We start from the raw sequence: 16,109 nt of genomic DNA, 5'->3' as shown, positions 1-16,109 counted from the left end.
AAATGCTTTGGAACTCTTCCATTGTTCTTGGAATTTCGATAATGTTTAACAATGCTTTGGAACTCTTGCATTGTACTCGGAATTCCGCTGTAGTTTAAAAATGCTTTGGAACTCTTCCAATGTTCTCGAAATTCCGCTTATGTTTAACAATGCTTTGGAACTCTTCCATTGTTCTCGGTTTTCCGCTGAAGTTTAAAAATGCTTTGGAACTCTTCCATTGTTCTCGGAATTCTGCTGAAGTTTAAAAATGCTTTGGAACCCTTCCATTGTTCTCGGAATTCCGATGAAGTTTAACAGTGCTTTGGAACTCTTCCATTGTTCTCTGATTTCTGCTGAAGTTTAAAAATGCTTTGGAACTCTTCCATTGTTCTCGGAATTCTGCTAAAGTTTAACAATGCTTTGGAACTCTTCCATTGTTCTCGGAATTCCGCTGAAGTTTAACAGTGCTTTGGAACTCTTCCATTGTTCTCTGATTTCTGCTGAAGTTTAAAATTGCTTTGGAACTCTTCCATTGTTCTCGGAATTCCGCTGATGTTTAACAATGCTTTGGAACTCATCCATTGTTCACGGAATTCTGATGAAGTTTAAAAATGCTTTGGAAGTCTTCCATTGTGCTCGGAATTCCGCTGATGTCTAACAATGCTTTGGTACTCTTCCATTCTTCTCGGAATTCCCCTGAAGATTAAAAATGCTTTGGAGCTCTTCCATTGTTATTGAAATTTCGCTAATGTTTTACAATGCTTTGGAACTCTTGCATTGTTCTCGGAATTCTGCTGAAGCTTAAAAATGCTTTGTAACTCTTCCATTGTTCTCGGAATTCTGCTGAAGCTTAAAAATGCTTTGGTACTCTTCTATTGTTCTCGGAATTCCGCTGACATTTAACAATGCTTTCCAACTCGTCCATCGTTCTGGGAATTCTGCTGAAGTTTAAAAATGCTTTGGAACTCTTCCATTGTTCTCGGAATTCTGCTGATCTTTAACAATGCTTTTTAACTCTTCCATTGTTTTCAGAATTCTGCTGAAGTTTAAAAATGCTTTGTAACTCTTCCATTCTTCTTGGAATTCCGCTGATGTTTAACAATGTTTTGGAATTCTTCCATTGTTCACGGAATTCTGATGAAGTTTAAAAATGCTTTGGAACTCTTCCATTGTTCTCGGAAATCTGCTGAAGTTTAAAAATGCTTTGGAACTCTTCCATTGTTCTCGGAATTCCGCTGATGTTTAACAATGCTTTGGAACTCATCCAATGTTCATGGAATTCCGCTGCAGTTTAAAAATGTTTTGGAACTCTTCCATTTTGCTCTTAATTCTGCTGATGTCTAACAATGCTTTGGTACTCTTCCATTCTTCTAGGATTTCCGCTGAAGATTAAAAATGCTTTGGAACTCTTCCATTGTTCTTGGAATTTTGCTAATGTTTAACAATGGTCTGGAACTCTTGCATTTTTCTTGGAATTCCGCTGTAGTTTAAAAATGCTTTGGAACTCTTCCAATGTTCTCGAAATTCCGCTGATGTTTAACAATTCTTTGGAACTCTTGCATTGTTCTCGGATTTCTGCTGAAGCTTAAAAATGCTTTGGAACTCTTCCATTGTTCTCAGAATTCCGCTGACATTTAACAATGCTTTCGAACTCGTCCATCGTTCTGGGAATTCTGCTGAAGTTTAAAAATGCTTTGGAACTCTTCCATTGTTCTCGGAATTCTGCTGATCTTTAACAATGCTTTGGAACTCTTCCATTATTCTCAGAATTCTGCTGAAGTTTAAAAATGCTTTGGAACTCTTCCATTCTTCTTGGAATTCTGCTGATGTTTAACAATGCTTTGTAACTCTTCCATTCTTCACGGAATTCTGATGAAGTTTAAAAATGCTTTGGAACTCTTCCATTGTTCTCAGAATTCTGCTGAAGTTTAAAAATGCTTTCGAACTCTTCAATTGTTCTCGGAATTCCGCTGTTGTTTAAAAATGCTTTGGAACTCTTCCATTGTTCTCTGAATTCTGCTGAAGTTTATAATTGCTTTGGAACTCTTCCATTGTTCTCGGAATTCCGCTGATGTTTAGCAATGCTTTGGAACTCATCCATTGTTCACGGAATTCCGCTGAAGTTTAAAAATGTTTTGGAACTCTTCCATTTTGCTCGGAATTCCGCTGATGTCTAACAATGCTTTGGTACTCTTCCATTCTTCTCGGATTTCTGCTGAAGATTAAAAATGCTTTGGAACTCTTCCATTGTTCTTGGAATTTCGCTAATGTTTAACAATGCTTTGGAACTCTTGCATTGTTCTCGGAATTCCGCTGTAGTTTAAAAATGCTTTGGAACTCTTCCAATGTTCTCGAAATTCCGCTGATGTTTAACAATGCTTTGTAACTCTTCCATTGTTCTCGGAATTCCGCTGAAGTTTAAAAAGGCTTTGGAACTCTTCCATTGTTCTCGGAATTCTGCTGAAGTTTAAAAATGCTTTGGAACTCTTTCATTGTTCTCGGAATTCCGCTAATGTTTAACAATGCTTTGGAACTCTTCCATTGTTCTCGGAATTCCGCTGAAGGCTAAAAATGCTTTGGAACTCTTCCATTGTTCTCAGAATTCTGCTGAAGTTTAAAAATGCTTTGGAACTCTTCCATTGTTCTCGGAATTCCGCTGATGTTTAAAAATGCTTTGGAACTCTTCCATTGTTCTCAGAATTCTGCTGATGTTTAAAAATGCTTTGGAACTCTTCCATTGTTCTCGGAATTCTGCTGAAGTTTAGAAATACTTTGGAACTCTTTCATTGTTCTCGGAAATATGCTGATGTTTAACAGTGCTTTGGAACTCTTTCTTTGTTCTCGGAATTCTGCTGAAGTTTAAAAATGCTATGGAACTCTTCCATTGTTCTCGGAATTCCGATGATGTTTAACAATGCTTTGGAACTCTTCCATTGTTCACGGAATTCCGCTGAAGTTTAAAAATGCTTTGGAACTCTTCCATTGTTCTCTGAATTCTGCTGAAGTTTAACAATGCTTTGGAACTCTTCCATTGTTCTCGGAATTCTGCTGAAGTTTAAAAATGCTTTGGAACTCTTCCATTATTCTCAGAATTCCGCTGAAGTTTAAAAATGGTTTGGAACTCTTCCATTGTTCTCGGAATTCTGCTGAAGTTTAAAAATGCTTTGGAACGCTTCCATTGTTCTCGGAATTCTGCTGAAGTTTAAAAATGCTTTGGAACGCTTCCAATGTTCTCGGAATTCCGCTGAAGTTTAACAGGGCTTTGGAACTCTTCCATTGTTCTCTGATTTTTGCTATACTTTAAAAATGCTTTGGAACTCTTCCATTGTTCACGGAATTCTGCTGAAGTTTAACAATGCTTTGGAACTCTTCCATTGTTCTCGGAATTCCGCTGAAGTTTAACAGTGCTTTGGAACTCTTCCATTGTTCTCTGATTTCTGCTGAAGTTTAAAATAGCTTTGGAACTCTTTCATTGTTCTCAGAATTCCGCTGATGTTTAACAATGATTTGGAACTCTTCCATTGTTCTCGGAATTCTGCTAAAGTTTAAAAATGCTTTGGAACACTTCCATTGTTGTCAGAATTCCGCTGAAGTTTAAAAATGCTTTGGAACTCTTCCTTGTTCTCAGAATTCCGCTGAAGTTTAAAATTGCTTTTTAACTCTTCCATTTTTTTGGAATTCCGCTGAAGTTTAAAAATGCTTTGGAACTCTTCCATTGTTCTCGGAATTACGCTGATGTTTAACAATGCTTTGGAACTTTTGTATTGTTCTGCGAATTCTGCTGATGTTTAAAAATGCTTTGGAACGCTTCCATTGTTCTTGTAATTCTGCTGAAATTTAAAAATGCTTTGGAACTTTACCATTGTTCTCGGAATTCCGTTGATGTTTAACAATGATATGGAACTCTTCCATTGTTCACGAAATTCCACAGAAGTTTAAAAATGCTTTGGAACTCTTCCATTGTTCTTAGAATTCTACTGAAATTAAAAATGTTTTGGAACTTTACCATTGTTCTCGGAATTCCGCTGATGTTTAACATTGCTTTGGAAATCTTCCATTGTTCACGGAATTCCACAGAAGCTTAAAAATGCTTTGGAACTCTGCCATTGTTGTAGGAATTCCGCTGAAGTTTAACAGTGCTTTGGAACACTTCCATTGTTCTCTGAATTCTGCTGAAGTTTAAAATTGCTTTGGAACTCTTCCATTGTTCTCGGAATTCCGCTGATGTTTAACAATGCTTTGGAACTCATACATTGTTCACGGAATTCCGCTGAAGTTTAAAAATGCTTTGGAACTCTTCCATTATGCTCGGAATTCGGCTGATGTCTAACAATGCTTTGGTACTCTTCCATTCTTCTCGCCTTTCCGCTGAAGATTAAAAATGCTTTTCAACTCTTCCATTGTTCTTGGAATTTCACTAATGTTTAAAAATGCTTTGGAACTCTTCCAATGTTCTCGGAATTCCGCTGATGTTTAACAATGCTTTGGAACTCTTCCATTGTTCTCAGAATTCCGCTGATGTTTAACAATGCTTTGGAATCTTCCATTGTTCTCAGAATTCTGCAGAAGCTTAAAAATGCTTTGGAACTCTTCCATTGTTCTTGGAATTCCGCTGATATTTAACAATGCTTTCGAACTCGTCCATCGTTCTGGGAATTCTGCTGAAGTTTAAAAATGCTTTGGAACTCTTCCATTGTTCTCGGTATTCCGCTGATCTTTAGCAATGCTTTGGAACTCTTCCATTGTTCTCAGAATTCTGCTGAAGTTTAAAAATGCTTTGGAATTCTTCCATTCTTCTCGGAATTCCGCTGATGTTTAACAATGATTTGGAACTCTTCCATTGTTCACGGAATTCTGATGAAGTTTAAAAATGCTTTGGAACTCTTCCATTGTTCCCCGAATTCCACTGAAGTTTAACAATTCTTTGGAACTCTTCCATTGTTATCATAATTCCGCTGAAGTTTAAAAATGCCTTGGAACTCATACATTGTTCTCGGAAATACGCTGATATTTAACAATGCTTTGGAACTCTTCCATTGTTCTCGGAATTCTGCTGAAGTTTAAAAATGCTTTGGAACTCTTCCATTATTCTCGGAATTCCGCTGAAGTTTAAAAATGGTTTGGAACTCTTCCATTGTACTCGGAATTCTGCTGAAGTTTAAAAATGCTTTGTAACGCCTCCATTGTTCTCGGAATTCCGCTGAAGTTTAGTAGTGCTTTGGAACACTTCCTTTGTTCTCTAAATTCTGCTGAAGTTTAAAATTGCTTTGGAACTCTTCCACTGTTCTCGGAATTCCGCTGATGTTTAACAATGCTTTGGAACTCATACATTGTTCACGGAATTCCGCTGAAGTTTAAAAATGCTTTGGAACTCTTCCATTGTTCTCGCCTTTCCGCTGAAGCTGAAAAATGCTTTGGAACTCTTCCATTGTTCTTGGAATTTCGCTAATGTTTAAAAATGCTTTGGAACTCTTCCATTGTTCTCGGAATTCCGCTGTAGTTTAAAAATGCTTTGGAACTCTTCCAATGTTCTCAGAATTCCACTGATGTTTAACAATTCTTTGGAACTCTTCCATTGTTCTCAGAATTCCGTTGATGTTTAACAATGCTTTGGAATTCTTCCATTGTTCTCGGAATTCTGCTGAAGCTTAAAAATGCTTTGGAACTCTTCCATTGTTCTCAGAATTCCGCTGACATTTAACAATGCTTTCGACCTCGTCCATCGTTCTGGGTATTCTGCTGAAGTTTAAAAATTCTTTGGAACTCTTCCATTCTTCTCGGAATTCCGCTGATGTTTAAAAATGCTTTGGAACTCTTCCATTGTTCTCGGAATTCCGCTGATGTTTAAAAATGCTTTGGAACTCTTCCATTGTTCTCGGAATTCTGCTGATGTTTAAAAATGCTTTGGAACTCTTCCATTGTTCTCGGAATTCTGCTGAAGTTTAAAAATGCTTTGGAACTCTTCCATTGTTCTCGGAAATCCGCTGATGTTTAACAGTGCTTTGGAACTCTTTCTCTGTTCTCGGAATTCTGCTGAGGTTTAAAAATGCTATAGAACTCTTCCATTGTTCTCGGAATTCCGATGATGTTTAACAAAGCTTTGGAATTCTTCCATTGTTCACGGAATTCCGCTGAAGTTTAAAAACGCTTTGGAACTCATCCATTGTTCTGGGAATTCCGCTGAAGTTTAACAATGCTTTGGAACTCATCCATTGTTCTCGGAATTCTGCTGAAGTTTAAAAATGCTTTGGAACTCTTCCATTATTCTCGGAATTCCGCTGAAGTTTAAAAATGCTTTGGAACTCTTCCATTGTTCTCGGTATTCTGCTGAAGTTTAAAAATGCTTTGGAACTCTTCCATTGTTCTCGGAATTCCGCTGAAGTTTAACAGTGCTTTGGAACTCTTCCATTGTTCTCTGAATTCTGCTGAAGTTTAAAATTGCTTTGGAACTGTTCCATTGTTCTCGTAATTCCGCTGATGTTTAACAATGCTTTGGAACTCATCCATTGTTCACGGAATTCCGCTGAAGTTTAAAAATGCTTTGGAACTCTTCCATTGTTCTCGGAACTCCGCTGATATCTAACAATGCTTGGGAACTCGTCCATCATTCTGCGAATTCTGTTGACATTTAAAAATGCTTTGGAACTCTTCCATTGTTCTCGGAACTCTGTTTAAGTTTAAAAATGCTTTTGAACTCTTCCATTGTTCTCGGATTTCCGCTGAAGTTTAAAAATGCTTAGGAACTCTTCCATTGTTCTTGGAATTTCGCTAATTTTAACAATGCTTTGGAACTGTTCCATTGTTCTCGGAATTCTGCTGTAGTTTAAAAATGCTTTGGAACTCTTCCAATGTTCTCAGAATTCCGCTGATGTTTAACAATGCTTTGGAACTCTTCCATTGTTCTCAGAATTCCGCTGATGTTTAACAATGCTTTGGAACTCTTCCATTGTTCTCGGAATTCTGCAGAAGCTTAAAAATGCTTTGGAACTCTTCCATTGTTCTTGGAATTCCGCTGATATTTAACAATGCTTTCGAACTCGTCCATCGTTCTGGGAATTCTGCTGAAGTTTAAAAATGCTTTGGAACTCTTCCATTGCTCTCGGTATTCCGCTGATCTTTAGCAATGCTTTGGAACTCTTCCATTGTTCTCAGAATTCTGCTGAAGTTTAAAAATGCTTTGGAATTCTTCCATTCTTCTCAGAATTCCGCTGATGTTTAACAATGATTTGGAACTCTTCCATTGTTCACGGAATTCTGATGAAGTTTAAAAATCCTTGGGAACTCTTTCATTGTTCCCCGAATTCCGCTGAAGTTTAACAATTCTTTGGAACTCTTCCTTGTTCTCAGAATTCCGCTGAAGTTTAAAAATGCTTTGGAACTCTTCCATTGTTATCATAATTCCGCTGAAGTTTAAAAATGCTTTGGAACTCATACATTGTTCTCGGAAATACGCTGATGTTTAACAATGCTTTGGAACTCTTCCATTGTTCTCGGAATTCCGCTGAAGTTTAACAATGCTTTGGAACACTTCCATTGTTCTCGGAATTCTGCTGAAGTTTAACAATGCTTTGGAACTGTTCCATTGTTCTCGGAATTCCGCTGAAGTTTAAAAATGCTTTGGAACTCTTCCATTATTCTTGGAATTCCGCTGAAGTTTAAAAATGGTTTGAACTCTTCCATTTTACTCGGAATTCTGCTGAAGTTTAAAAATCCTTTGGAACGCTTCCATTGTTCTCGGAATTCCGCTGAAGTTTAATAGTGCTTTGGAACTCTTCCAATGTTCTCAGAATTCCACTGATGTTTAACAATTCTTTGGAACTCTTCCATTGTTCTCAGAATTCCGCTGATGTTTAACAATGCTTTGGAATTCTTCCATTGTTCTCGGAATTCTGCTGAAGCTTAAAAATGCTTTGGAACTCTTCCATTGTTCTCGGAATTCCGCTGACATTTAACAATGCTTTCGACCTCGTCCATCGTTCTGGGTATTCTGCTGAAGTTTAAAAATGCTTTGGAACTCTTCCATTCTTCTCGGAATTCCGCTGATGTTTAAAAATGCTTTGGAACTCTTCCATTGTTCTCGGAATTCCGCTGATGTTTAAAAATGCTTTGGAACTCTTCCATTGTTCTCGGAATTCTGCTGATGTTTAAAAATGCTTTGGAACTCTTCCATTGTTCTGGGAATTCTGCTGAACTTTAAAAATGCTTTGGAACTCTTCCATTGTTCTCGGAAATCCGCTGATGTTTAACAGTGCTTTGGAACTCTTTCTCTGTTCTCGGAATTCTGCTGAGGTTTAAAAATGCTATAGAACTCTTCCATTGTTCTCGGAATTCCGATGATGTTTAACAAAGCTTTGGAATTCTTCCATTGTTCACGGAATTCCGCTGAAGTTTAAAAACACTTTGGAACTCATCCATTGTTCTGGGAATTCCGCTGAAGTTTAACAATGCTTTGGAACTCATCCATTGTTCTCGGAATTCTGCTGAAGTTTAAAAATGCTTTGGAACTCTTCCATTATTCTCGGAATTCCGCTGAAGTTTAAAAATGCTTTGGAACTCTTCCATTGTTCTCGGTATTCTGCTGAAGTTTAAAAATGGTTTGGAACTCTTCCATTGTTCTCGGAATTCCGCTGAAGTTTAACAGTGCTTTGGAACTCTTCCATTGTTCTCTGAATTCTGCTGATGTTTAAAATTGCTTTGGAACTGTTCCATTGTTCTCGTAATTCCGCTGATGTTTAACAATGCTTTGGAACTCATCCATTGTTCACGGAATTCCGCTGAAGTTTAAAAATGCTTTGGAACTCTTCCATTGTTCTCGAAACTCCGCTGATGTCTAACAATGCTTGGGAACTCGTCCATCATTCTGCGAATTCTGCTGACATTTAAAAATGCTTTGGAACTCTTCCATTGTTCTCGGAACTCTGTTTAAGTTTAAAAATGCTTTTGAACTCTTCCATTGTTCTCGGATTTCCGCTGAAGTTTAAAAATGCTTAGGAACTCTTCCATTGTTCTTGGAATTTCGCTAATTTTAACAATGCTTTGGAACTGTTCCATTGTTCTCGGAATTCTGCTGTAGTTTAAAAATGCTTTGGAACTCTTCCAATGTTCTCGGAATTCCGCTGATGTTTAACAATGCTTTGGAACACTTCCATTGTTCTCAGAATTCCGCTGATGTTTAACAATGCTTTGGAACTCTTCCATTGTTCTCGGAATTCTGCAGATGCTTAAAAATGCTTTGGAACTCTTCCATTGTTCTTGGAATTCCGCTGATATTTAACAATGCTTTCGAACTCGTCCATCGTTCTGGGAATTCTGCTGAAGTTTAAAAATGCTTTGGAACTCTTCCATTGCTCTCGGTATTCCGCTGATCTTTAGCAATGCTTTGGAACTCTTCCATTGTTCTCAGAATTCTGCTGAAGTTTAAAAATGCTTTGGAATTCTTCCATTCTTCTCAGAATTCCACTGATGTTTAACAATGATTTGGAGCTCTTCCATTGTTCACGGAATTCTGATGAAGTTTAAAAATGCTTTGGAACTCTTTCATTGTTCCCCGAATTCCGCTGAAGTTTAACAATTCTTTGGAACTCTTCCTTGTTCTCAGAATTCCGCTGAAGTTTAAAAATGCTTTGGAACTCTTCCATTGTTATCATAATTCCGCTGAAGTTTAAAAATGCTTTGGAACTCATACATTGTTCTCGGAAATACGCTGATGTTTAACAATGCTTTGGAACTCTTCCATTGTTCTCGGAATTCCGCTGAAGTTTAACAATGCTTTGGAACTCTTCCATTGTTCTCGGAATTCTGCTGAAGTTTAACAATGCTTTGGAACTGTTCCATTGTTCTCGGAATTCCGCTGAAGTTTAAAAATGCTTTGGAACTCTTCCATTTTACTCGGAATTCTGCTGAAGTTTAAAAATCCTTTGGAACGCTTACATTGTTCTCGGAATTCCGCTGAAGTTTAATAGTGCTTTGGAACACTTCCATTGTTCTCTAAATTCTGCTGAAGTTTAAAATTGCTTTGGAACTCTTCCATTGTTCTCGGAATTCCGCTGATGTTTAACAATGCTTTGGAACTCATCCATTGTTCACGGAATTCTGCTGAAGTTTAAAAATGCTTTGGAACTCTTCCATTATGCTCGGAATTCCGCTGATGTCTAACAATGCTTTGGTACTCTTCCATTCTTCTCGGATTTCCGCTGAAGATTAAAAATGCTTTGGAATTCTTCCATTCTTCTTGGAATTTCGCTAATGTCTAACAATGCTTTGTAACTCTTCCATTGTTCTCGGATTTCCGCTGTAGTTTAAAAATGCTTTGGAACTCTTCCAATGTTCTCGGAATTCCGCTGATGTTTAACAATTCTTTGGAACTCTTCCACTGTTCTCAGAATTCCACTGATGTTTAACAATGCTTTGGAACTCTTCCATTGTTCTCGGAATTCTGCTGAAGCTTAAAAATGCTTTGGCACTCTTCCATTGTTATCGGAATTCCGCTGATATTTAACAATGCTTTCGAAATCGTCCATCGTTCTGGTAATTCTGCTGAAGTTTAAAAATGCTTTGAAACTCTTCCATTGTTCTCGGAATTCCACTGATCTTTAACAATGCTTTGGAACTCTTCCATTGTTCTCAGAATTCTGCTGAAGTTTAAAAATGCTTTGGAACTCTTCCATTCTTCTCGGAATTCCGTTGATGTTTAACAATGCTTTGGAACTCTTCCTATTGTTCTCGGAATTCCGCTGAAGTTTAACAATGCTTTGGAACTGTTCCATTGTTCTCGGAATTCCGCTGAAGTTTAAAAATGATTTGGAACTCTTCCATTATTCTCGGAATTCCGCTGAAGTTTAAAAATGGTTTGGAACTCTTCCATTGTACTCGGAATTCTGCTGAAGTTTAAAAATGCTTTGGAACGCTTCCATTGTTCTCGGAATTCCGCTGAAGTTTAATAGTGCTTTGGAACACTTCCATTGTTCTCTAAATTCTGCTGAAGTTTAAAATTGCTTTGGAACTCTTCCATTGTTCTCGGAATTCCGCTGATGTTTAACAATGCTTTGGAACTCTTCCATTGTTCACGGAATTCTGATGAAGTTTAAAAATGCTTTGGAACTCTTCCATTGTTCTCGGAATTCTGCTGAAGTTTAAAAATGCTCTGGAACTCTTCCATTGTTCTCGGAATTCCGCTGATGTTTAAAAATGGTTTGGAACTCTTCCATTGTTCTCGGTATTCTGCTGATGATTAAAAATGCTTTGGAACTCTTTCATTGTTCTAGGAATTCTGCTGAAGTTTAAAAATGCTTTGGATCTCTTCTATTGTTCTCGGAAATCCGCTTTTGTTTAACAGTGCTTTGGAACTCTTTCTTTGTTCTCGGAATTCTGCTGAGGTTTAAAAATGCTATGGAACTCTTCCATTGTTCTCGGAATTCCGATGATGTTTAACAATGCTTTGGAACTCTACCATTGTTTACGGAATACCGCTGAAGTTTAAAAATGCATTGTAACTCATCCATTGTTCTCGGAATTCCGCTGAAGTTTAACAATACTTTGGAACTCTTCCATTGTTCTCGGTATTCTGCTGAAGTTTAAAAATGCTTTGGAACTCTTCCATTGTTCTCGGAATTCCGCTGAAGTTTAACAGTGCTTTGGAACTCTTCCATTGTTCTCTGAATTCTGCTGAAGTTTAAAATTGTTTTGGAACTCTTCCAATGTTCTCAGAATTCCACTGATGTTTAACAATGCTTTGGAACTCATTCATTGTTCACGGAATTCCGCTGAAGTTTAAAAATGCTTTGGAACTCTTCCATTGTTCTCGGAATTCCGCTGATGTCTAACAATGCTTGGGAACTCGTCCATCATTCTGCGAATTCTGCTGAAATTTAAAAATGCTTTGGAACTCTTCCATTGGTCTCGGAACTCTGTTTAAGTTTAAAAATGCTTTTGAACTCTTCCATTGTTCTCGGATTTCCGCTGAAGTTTAAAAATGCTTTGGAACTCTTCCATAGTCCTTGGAATTTCGCTAATTTTAACAATGCTTTGGAACTGTTCCATTGTTCTCGGAATTCTGCTGTAGTTTAAAAATGCTTTGGAACTCTTCCAATGTTCTCGGAATTCCGCTGATGTTTAACAATGCTTTGGAACTCTTCCATTGTTCTCAGAATTCTGCTGATGTTTAACAATGCTTTGGAACTCTTCCATTGTTCTCGGAATTCTGCAGAAGCTTAAAAATGCTTTGGAACTCTTCCATTGTTCTTGGAATTCCGCTGATATTTAACAATGCTTTCGAACTCGTCCATCGTTCTGGGAATTCTGCTGAAGTTTAAAAATGCTTTGGAACTCTTCCATTCTTCTCGGAATTCCGCTGATGTTTAACAATGATTTGGAACTCTTCCATTGTTCACGGAATTCTGATGAAGTTTAAAAATGATTTGGAACTCTTTCATTGTTCCCCGAATTCCGCTGAAGTTTAACAATTCTTTGGAACTCTTCCTTGTTCTCAGAATTCCGCTGAAGTTTAAAAATGCTTTGGAACTCTTCCATTGTTATCATAATTCCGCTGAAGTTTAAAAATGCTTTGGAACTCATACATTGTTCTCGGAAATACGCTGATGTTTAACAATGCTTTGGAACTCTTCCATTGTTCACGGAATTCCGATGAAGTTTAAAAATGCTTTGGAACTCTTCCATTGTTCTCGGAATTCTGCTGAAGTTTAACAATGCTTTGGAACTCTTCTGTTGTTCTCTGAATTCTGCTGAAGTTTAAAAATGCTTTGGAACTCTTCCATTATTCTCGGAATTCCACTGAAGTTTAAAAATGGTTTGGAAATCTTCCATTATTCTTGGAATTCCGCTGAAGTTTAATAGTGCTTTGGAACACATCCATTGTTCTCTAAATTCTGCTGAAGTTTAAAATTGCTTTGGAACTCTTCCATTGTTCTCGGAATTCTGCTGATGTTTAACAATGCTTTGGAACTCATCCGTTGTTGACGGAATTCAGCTGAAGTTTAAAAATGCTTTGGAACTCTTCCATTATGCTCGGAATTCCGCTCATGTCTAACAATGCTTTGGTACTCTTCCATTCTTCTCGGATTTCCGCTGAAGATTAAAAATGCTTTGGAACTCTTCCATTGTTCTTGGAATTTCGCTAATGTTTGACAATGCTTTGGAACTCTTCCATTGTTCTCAGAATTCTGCTGAAGTTTAAAAATGCTTTGGAACTCTTCCATTCTTCTCGGAATTCCGCTAATGTTTAACAATGCTTTGGAACTCTTCCATTGTTCACGGAATTCTGCTGAAGTTTAAAAATGCTTTGGAATTCTTCCATTTTTCTCGGAATTCCGCTGATGTTTAAAAAAGCTTTGGAACTCTTCCATTGTTCTCGGTATTCTGCTGATGATTAAAAATGCTTTGGAACTATTCCATTGTTCTAGGAATTCTGCTGAAGTTTAAAAATGCTTTGGAACTCTTCCATTGTTCTCGGATTTCCGCTGAAGTTTAAAAATGCTTAGGAACTCTTCCATTGTTCTTGGAATTTCGCTAATTTTAACAATGCTTTGGAACTGTTCCATTGTTCTCGGAATTCTGCTGTAGTTTAAAAATGCTTTGCAACTGTTCCAATGTTCTCGGAATTCCGCTGATGTTTAACAATGCTTTGGAACTCTTCTATTGTTCTCAGAATAACGCTGATGTTTAACAATGCTTTGGAACTCTTCCATTGTTCTCGGAATTCTGCAGAAGCTTAAAAATGCTTTGGAACTCTTCCATTGTTCTTGGAATTCCTCTGATATTTAACAATGCTTTCGAACTCGTCCATCGTTCTGGGAATTCTGCTGAAGTTTAAAAATGCTTTGGAACTCTTCCATTGCCCTCGGTATTCCGCTGATCTTTAGCAATGCTTTGGAACTCTTCCATTGTTCTCAGATTTCTGCTGAAGTTTAAAAATGCTTTGGAATTCTTCCATTCTTCTCAGAATTCCGCTGATGTTTAACAATGATTTTGAACTCTTCCATTGTTCACGGAATTCTGATGAAGTTTAAAAATGCTTTGGAACTCTTTCATTGTTCCCCGAATTCCGCTGAAGTTTAACAATTCTTTGGAACTCTTCCTTGTTCTCAGAATTCCGCTGAAGTTTAAAAATGCTTTGGAACTCTTCCATTGTTATCATAATTCCGCTGAAGTTTAAAAATGCTTTGGAACTCATACATTGTTCTCGGAAATACGCTGATGTTTATCAATGCTTTGGAACTCTTCCATTGTTCTCGGAATTCCGCTGAAGTTTAACAATGCTTTGGAACTCTTCCATTGTTCTCGGAATTCTGCTGAAGTTTAACAATGCTTTGGAACTGTTCCATTGTTCTCGGAATTCCGCTGAAGTTTAAAAATGCTTTGGAACTCTTCCATTATTCTCGGAATTCCGCTGAAGTTTAAAAATGGTTTGAACTCTTCCATTTTACTCGGAATTCTGCTGAAGTTTAAAAATCCTTTGGAACGCTTCCATTGTTCTCGGAATTCCGCTGAAGTTTAATAGTGCTTTGGAACACTTCCATTGTTCTCTAAATTCTGCTGAAGTTTAAAATTGCTTTGGAACTCTTCCATTGTGCTCGGAATTCCGCTGATGTTTAACAATGCTTTGGAACTCATCCATTGTTCACGGAATTCCGCTGAAGTTTAAAAATGCTTTGGAACTCTTCCATTGTTCTCGGAATTCCACTGATGTCTAACAATGCTTGGGAACTCGTCCATCATTCTGCGAATTCTGCTGAAATTTAAAAATGCTTTGGAACTCTTCCATTGGTCTCGGAAATCTGTTTAAGTTTAAAAATGCTTTTGAACTCTTCCATTGTTCTCGGATTTCTGCTGAAGTTTAAAAATGCTTTGGAACTCTTCCATAGTCCCTGGAAATTCGCTAATTTTAACAATGCTTTGGAACTGTTCCATTGTTCTCGGAATTCTGCTGTAGTTTAAAAATGCTTTGGAACTCTTCCATTGTTCTCGGAATTCTGCAGAAGCTTAAAAATGCTTTGGAACTCTTCTATTGTTCTTGGAATTCCGCTGATATTTAACAATGCTTTCGAACTCGTCCATCGTTCTGGGAATTCTGCTGAAGTTTAAAAATGCTTTGGAACTCTTCCATTCTTCTCGGAATTCCGCTGATGTTTAACAATGATTTGGAACTCTTCCATTGTTCACGGAATTCTGATGAAGTTTAAAAATGATTTGGAACTCTTTCATTGTTCCCCGAATTCCGCTGAAGTTTAACAATTCTTTGGAACTCTTCCTTGTTCTCAGAATTCCGCTGAAGTTTAAAAATGCTTTGGAACTCTACCATTGTTATCATAATTCCGCTGAAGTTTAAAAATGCTTTGGAACTCATACATTGTTCTCGGAAATACGCTGATGTTTAACAATGCTTTGGAACACTTCCATTGTTCACGGAATTCCGATGAAGTTTAAAAATGCTTTGGAACTCTTCCATTGTTCTCGGAATTCTGCTGAAGTTTAACAATGCTTTGGAACTCTTCTGTTGTACTCTGAATTCTGCTGAAGTTTAAAAATGCTTTGGAACTCTTCCATTATTCTCAGAATTCCGCTGAAGTTTAAAAATGGTTTGGAAATCTTCCATTGTTCTTGGAATTCCGCTGAAGTTTAATAGTGCTTTGGAACACATCCATTGTTCTCTAAATTCTGCTGAAGTTTAAAATTGCTTTGGAACTCTTCCATTGTTCTCGGAATTCTGCTGATGTTTAACAATGCTTTGGAACTCATCCGTTGTTCACGGAATTCAGCTGAAGTTTAAAAATGCTTTGGAACTCTTCCATTATGCTCGGAATTCTGCTCATGTCTAACAATGCTTTGGTACTCTTCCATTCTTCTCGGATTTCCGCTGAAGATTAAAAATGCTTTGGAACTCTTCCATTGTTCTTGGAATTTCGCTAATGTTTAACAATGCTTTGGAACTCTTCCATTGTTCTCAGAATTCTGCTGAAATTTAAAAATGCTTTGGAACTCTTCCATTCTTCTCGGAATTCCGCTGATGTTTAACAATGCTTTGGAACTCTTCCATTGTTCACAGAATTCTGCTGAAGTTTAAAAATGCTTTGGAACTCTTCCATTTTTCTCGGAATTCCGCTGATGTTTAAAAA

The sequence above is a fragment of the Phyllobates terribilis genome, unplaced genomic scaffold, assembly GCF_046119375.1.
Source record: "Phyllobates terribilis strain yellow unplaced genomic scaffold, ASM4611937v1 Scaffold_5__5_contigs__length_657084704, whole genome shotgun sequence".
In the NCBI taxonomy this organism is placed as follows: domain Eukaryota; kingdom Metazoa; phylum Chordata; class Amphibia; order Anura; family Dendrobatidae; genus Phyllobates; species Phyllobates terribilis.
The sequence above is the reverse complement of the archived record's forward strand: the minus strand, read 5'-3'. Positions refer to the sequence as shown.